Source organism: Geotrypetes seraphini, chromosome 11, assembly GCF_902459505.1.
Source record: "Geotrypetes seraphini chromosome 11, aGeoSer1.1, whole genome shotgun sequence".
In the NCBI taxonomy this organism is placed as follows: Eukaryota; Metazoa; Chordata; class Amphibia; order Gymnophiona; family Dermophiidae; genus Geotrypetes; species Geotrypetes seraphini.
In genome coordinates, this window is record NC_047094.1 from 52,743,533 (window position 1) to 52,749,532 (window position 6,000).

Genomic DNA, 6,000 nt, shown 5'->3' on the forward strand with positions numbered 1-6,000 from the left:
GATCTCTCAGAGAGAGAAAGAGATAATGGTTACTGCGGATGGCAGCTCTATGACCTCACAATGCAGGTGTAAAGAGCCTTAGCCTATAGGAAGAGAAGATGCAAATGTTAAGAGCCTTAGCCAATAGGGAGAGGAGGAGATAGTGGATGCGGATGAGAGGCCTTTATCTGCTATCATGTTTCTATGTTAAATAATTTATGGGTGACAAAGTATCAGTGAATCACAGTGCTATCTGTCGCACTGACTAAATGACAAATCTAAGCCAAAAACCGGCTTTACTGTCACGGAGCGTTCACATCATTTTGCTCCTCTTATAACAAATAATGTGACATTGTTTGACACAGTTCCTAGAAATCACTGTTGTGATGCCTACCATGGTCAGAAGTATGTTGTCAACTCCGTTGAGTTATCAGGTGGCCAAATCAGAAATCTGTGATGCAATTTCATGAACCAGATGTTCAGTTTCTTCCTTGGATACCCCAAGGCTGCTGCATTCAATTTTCTCCATTTGCATGATCCGGCCTGGATTTGGAGCTGAACATGTACTCTGGACATCGGTAGCACCTGTTGAAGGAAGAAGTTTTTGTAAGCATATTGTGAGGGGTTGAGACCCTGTCAAGTGTTAAGAAGAGAAGACATTGCTCGAGAAACTATAGTTGGGGAGGGGGGAGGGGAGCTCTAGAGCCCTGATTATGTAGGTTAAAGGAAGGAAATGGTAGAGTTGCATCCCAGGAGGCAGCAAACTATATCTCCCAGGCACCCTTGCTAAGGTTTAGGGATTTTAACTTCCTGTTAAGCTGGGAAAGGTGATGCAGTGTCTGCTGGAGGGAGCTGTAACTCCCCGAATACAATTTAGGGTCAAGTTCATAGGACTTCCGTTTTAAGAGCGGGCAGGTAGAGGACCCTCTAGGCCATGGGAATGGAGCGTTGCCCTTATAAGAAAGAAGCCCAGCTAGGAAAGTTTTGATTCCTATCTGAAGAGAGTAAGAGGGAGAAACCTAGAGGGGTGAAGAAACTGGACTCCTGATAGTCTTACCTAGGGTTACCAAATTTTTGTCCAGAGAAACCCAGACACATGGACCCACCTATTCCTCCCCAGCCATGCTCTGTTCCGCTTCTAGCCCCACCCCCACCCAGCCTCATCTTTGTTTTCCAACCTCCGGACTGCGTCTGGAGGGTTTTGGAGCATGCGCAAATGCTTGTGACATTATCCACATATGCTTGAGGATCCTCCAGATGTGGCCAGGAGGTCAGGGCTTTCCAAAACCCGGACAAACTACCATCTTGCCTGATTTTAGCGCTGACGTCGGAGGGAGGGCTTAAGCAAAGCCTGCCCTCCGATGTCAGCGCTGATGTCGGAGAATACTTCCGGTCGGCTATTTGTGCGCGGCAGGGCAGGCAGGAACAGAAGACGAGCCTCGCGGCTCGAGATGTATTGAACTCCGCGGGTCCCCCGTCCAGCTCTCTCCTGTCCACGTGGGGCGGACCTCCCCTCCCCCTAGACTGTGGCCTAGGACCCTGGGGGAGCCCGGGCCCCCTGTCAGCTCCGGGTAGGAAACAGAAGACAAGCCTCGCGGCTTGAGCTTCGTTTTGCTGAGAAAGTTGCAAAGATGGGCTGGGAGGCAAACGCGGAACACAAAAGGGGGGAGAGAGTGCGTTTTGGACACAAGGCATGAACTTGGGAGAGAGGAAAGGAGGGAAAGAGATGCTGAGGTGGGGAGAGAATGGGTTTTGGGACACAGAAGGCATGGACTTGGGAGAGAGAAAGGGAGGGAAAGAGATGCTGAGGTGGGGAAGGGAATGGGTTTTTGGACACAGAAGGCATGGACTTGGGAGAGAGGAAGGGAGGGAAAGAGATGGTTGTGTACACGGGGAATAGAAGAAAGGAGAATTTTTGGTCATAGGGAGGGAGTGAGGTACAGAAAGTGGCATACCAGGGTGGGGGGGGGGGGCGGTCCACCCCACCCCGGGTTTATGTCCCAAGGGGGTGCACAGCTGGCCACCCTCCAGTGTTCTCCCTAGGCCGGCAAACTGCAGCTCTTTAGTCACTTGAGTGTCACCGCCGCCATCGGGAACAGGCCGGCGCCAAGTTCTCCCTGCTTTTCCCTGTGGGGCCGGCCAACTCTCACCACTCACGTCAATTCTGACGTCGGAGAGGACGTTCTGGGCCAGCCAATCGCTGCCTGGCTGGCCTAGAACGTCCTCTCCGACGTTAGACATCGGGTGGCGAGAGTTGGTCGGCTCCACGGGGAAGAGAAGCAGGGCGAACTCGGCGCTGGCCTATTCCCAATGGCGGCAGTGGCAGCCTATTCCCCAGTGGCGGTGGCAGCATTTTCCCAATGGTGGTGGCATAGGGGAGGGCAGGGAGAAAGAAAGAAAGGGGGAGAGGAAGCCAGAAAGAAAGAAAGGGGGCAAAGTGAAACAAAGAAAAATGGGGCACGGAAAGAGAGAGAGAGAAAGACAGACATACAGAACGAAAGAGGGTGTGGAGAGAGAAAGAAGGGGGCAGGGTGAGAGAGAGAAAAACAGACATACAGAAAGAAAGGGGATATGGAGAGAGAGAAAAAGAAAGAAGGGGCAGGGTGAAACAAAGAAAAAGTTTGGGGAGGGAATGAGGTCTGGAGGAGAGGAAGCATACAGGAGGCTGAAAGAAGGGAAGAAATATTGGATGCACAGTCAGAAGAATAAAGTGCAACCAGAGACTGATGAAATTACCAAATGTAGGAAAAATGGTTTTATTTTCAATTTAGTGATCAAAATGTGTCTGCTTTGAGAATTTATATATGCTGTCTATATTTTGCACTATGGCCCCCTTTTACTAAACCGCAATAGCGTTTTTTAGCGCAGGGAGCCTATGAGCGTTGAGAGCAGCGTAGGGCATTCAACGCAGCTCCCTGCGCTAAAAACCGCTATCGCGTTTTAGTAAAAAGGGAGGGGGAATATTTGTCTATTTTTGTATAGTTGTTACTGAGGTGACATTACATAAAGTCATCTGCCTTGACCTCTTTGAAAACCCGCGGAATATAAATGATAATTAACATTTTCTCTGCGTACAGCGTGCTTTGTGTTTTTAAAATTTTATTGTTGGTAGATCATTTTGACTTGGCCACAAAGGTAAGAGGGAGGGAGGGAGGGGAACTGCTGAAAGACATCTAGTAATCCTTGAAGGCTTGACTGTGCAGGGAATTTAATCATGTTTTGTTATGTGACTGGCATTATTTAGACTTTAATTTCTATGAATGAATAGAATGAAAATGATATAAATTACTTGCTTGTTTTTATGTGCGTGTGCTGAAGGAAAGTGGAGAGAGAGTGGGCTGAGGACGCTGAAGGGAAATGGGGAAGAGAGAATGGGGAGAAGACGCTGATTTATAAATTGACAATTGTACAGAATATTGTTTCTTTTTTATATTCATCCATAGCTGCATGTTAATGATGTGCTCATATGCACTTATTTATCATCATAACACATACATCATCATTAACATGCAGCTGTGGATGTGTAAGGACAGGCTGAGGAGGATGGATGGGAAGGAAGGAAGGTACACATATCAATATATCGTAAATTTTTAACATGCATGATGCAGCTATAGGCAAGCAGAGGAGGATGGGATCATACAGATGTGTATGTTCAGATATGCGCTCAGATGTGTAGTTTTTCTGATATATTTATTAAGCTTACAGTATTTATAAAAACACATTTAATACTTGTTACAAAAAATATTGTGCAATTGTGATCTACTTCTGGCCTACAAAGGTCAAAAGAAATCCTTAACTGAGATTTTACATTCAAAAGTGAATTATAGCTACTAGCACTATTATTTATTATGCAGATGTTTGTTAATTTGTTATTAGTTCAGTATTAGACATATGTTAGTTTAGAATAGATAGGTATAGATTAGTTTAGGTTAGGTTAGGGCCCTGCTAAAAGAGTCTACCTTGACGTAGTTGCAGGCTTACAAATCTTTTGGTCAAAGAGTGCGGCGACAGAGAAAAGTATGTGTGTATTCGGCCCATGGAAGAAGGGGGGGTCGGGGGGGAAGGGGTGCGTGGGGGGGCCCAATAGGATTGCTCAGTAAGGGGCCCAGAAATTTCTGATGGCGGCCCTGGTCCTGCTAATCAAATCTGATCAGCTTCTTTGACTGGGTAACAAGAAAGCTGGATATAGGGGAGTCCCTGGACGTCATGTACTTGGACTTCAGCAAAACGTTTGATAGCGTCCCACACCGCAGGTTATTGAGCAAGATGGGTTCGATGGGACTGGGTGAAACATTAACCGCATGGGTTAGGGACTGGCTTAGAGGTAGACTTCAGAGGGTAGTGGTAAACTGTACCCTCTCCGATACGACGGAGGTGATCAGCGGAGTGCCGCAGGGCTCGGTCTTGGGCCAGATCCTATTTAACATCTTCGTAAGAGACTTGGCTGAGGGGCTTCGAGGTAAAATTACATTATTCGCTGATGACGCCAAACTATGCAACATTGTAGGCAACCGCACAACAGATGAAAGCACAGTGCCCGACAAAAGCTCAATGCCCGACAGTATGACACAGGACATACTCCTGCTGGAGCATTGGTCAAAGTCTTGGCAACTAAGTTTCAATGCCAAAAAATGCAAGGTCATGCACCTTGGCGGAAAATATCCATGCAGGACTTACACCCTAAATGGTGAGATCCTAGCAAGGATTATAGCAGAACGTGACTTGGGGGTGATCATTAGCGAAGACATGAAGACTGGTAATCAAGTGGAGAAAGCTTCATCCAGGGCTAGACAAATCATGGGCTGTATCCGTAGAAGTTTCGTCAGCCGTAAGCCCGAGGTCATAATGCTGTTGTACAGATCCATGGTAAGACCCCATTTGGAATACTGTGTACAATTCTGGAGGTCGCATTATCAAAAAGATGTGTGGTGAGTTGAGTCGGTTCAGCGAATGGCCACCAGGATGGTCTCAGGACTCAAGGATCTACCGTATGAGGAACGACTGGGTAAGTTGCAGCTGTACTCACTCGAGGAACGCAGAGAGAGGGGAGACATGATCGAGACATTCAAATATGTCACAGGCCTTATCAAGGTCCTTAAAGGATCCACGACAACAAGAGGGCATCCGTTGAAAATCAGGGGTGGGAAATTTCATGGCGACACCAAAAAATATTTCTTCACCGAAAGGGTGGTTGATCACTGGAATAATCTTCCACAACAGGTAATTGAGGCAAGCAGCATGCCAGATTTTAAGAAAAGATGGGATTGGCATGTGGGATCTCTTCATGGAGGTAGTTAGGGGGTAGGCCATTAGTGTGGGCAGACTAGATGGGCCGTGACCCTTTTCTGCTTTCATGTTCTATGTTTCTATGTTTTGAGAATCCGGCCCTTAGTGGGATTAAGAAAGGTTCAGAAAAGAGCCACAAATATGATAAAGGGGATGGAACAGATCCCTTATGAAGAAAGGCTAAGACTAGGACTGACGTCTTGCAGAGGAGAGAGCGTAAAGGCGAAATTTAAGAGTTTATAAAATCTAGAGTAGTTTTGAACATAATTAGGGGGAACATTTATTTATCCCTTCAAACTGGGCTAGGCAGAGATGACACTCCATGAAACTAACAGCAGATTTAAAATAAATTTAAGGAAGTATTTTTTTCATTTACAGTCAAGCTGTGGGATTTGTTGTTAGAGGATGTTGTAAAGGTATCTAGTGTAGCTGAGTTTAAAAGGGGTTTAGACAAGTTCCTACAGGATAAGAACATAAACAATTATTAACTAGATAGACTTGGGAAAGCTACCGCTTATCCCTCAAAGTGAGCTGCAAGGAATGAATTTACCCTCTGCTTTTACTGAGTTGTTCTAGTGACCTGAGCTCATTACTGTCAGAGGGTCGGATTCTCAAAACTCACTGTGCCTTTAATGATGGTCGCTAAACCGGTTCCAGCAGGTTTAGCGTGCCAGTATTTTGCCGGCCGATTCTCAGAATGACGCATCGTTGTCTTTTTTGAGCTTCCTAGCAGCC

At 46.4% G+C, this 6,000-nt stretch overlaps 1 protein-coding gene across 2 annotated transcripts in view; it reads right to left on the reverse strand.

The window, feature by feature from the left end:
* Positions 1-1,154, reverse strand: part of NTN3 (netrin 3) — a 312,749-nt gene extending 311,595 nt beyond the window's left edge. For both annotated transcript variants that reach the window (XR_004541108.1, XM_033963623.1), the window contains exons 1-2: positions 1,037-1,154; positions 374-564 (exon numbers count right to left, since the gene is read on the reverse strand). The gene's annotated coding sequence lies outside the window, so the exon portion shown is untranslated. The remainder of the gene's footprint in view (positions 1-373; positions 565-1,036) is intronic.
* Between the last annotated feature and the right edge of the window lie 4,846 nt (positions 1,155-6,000).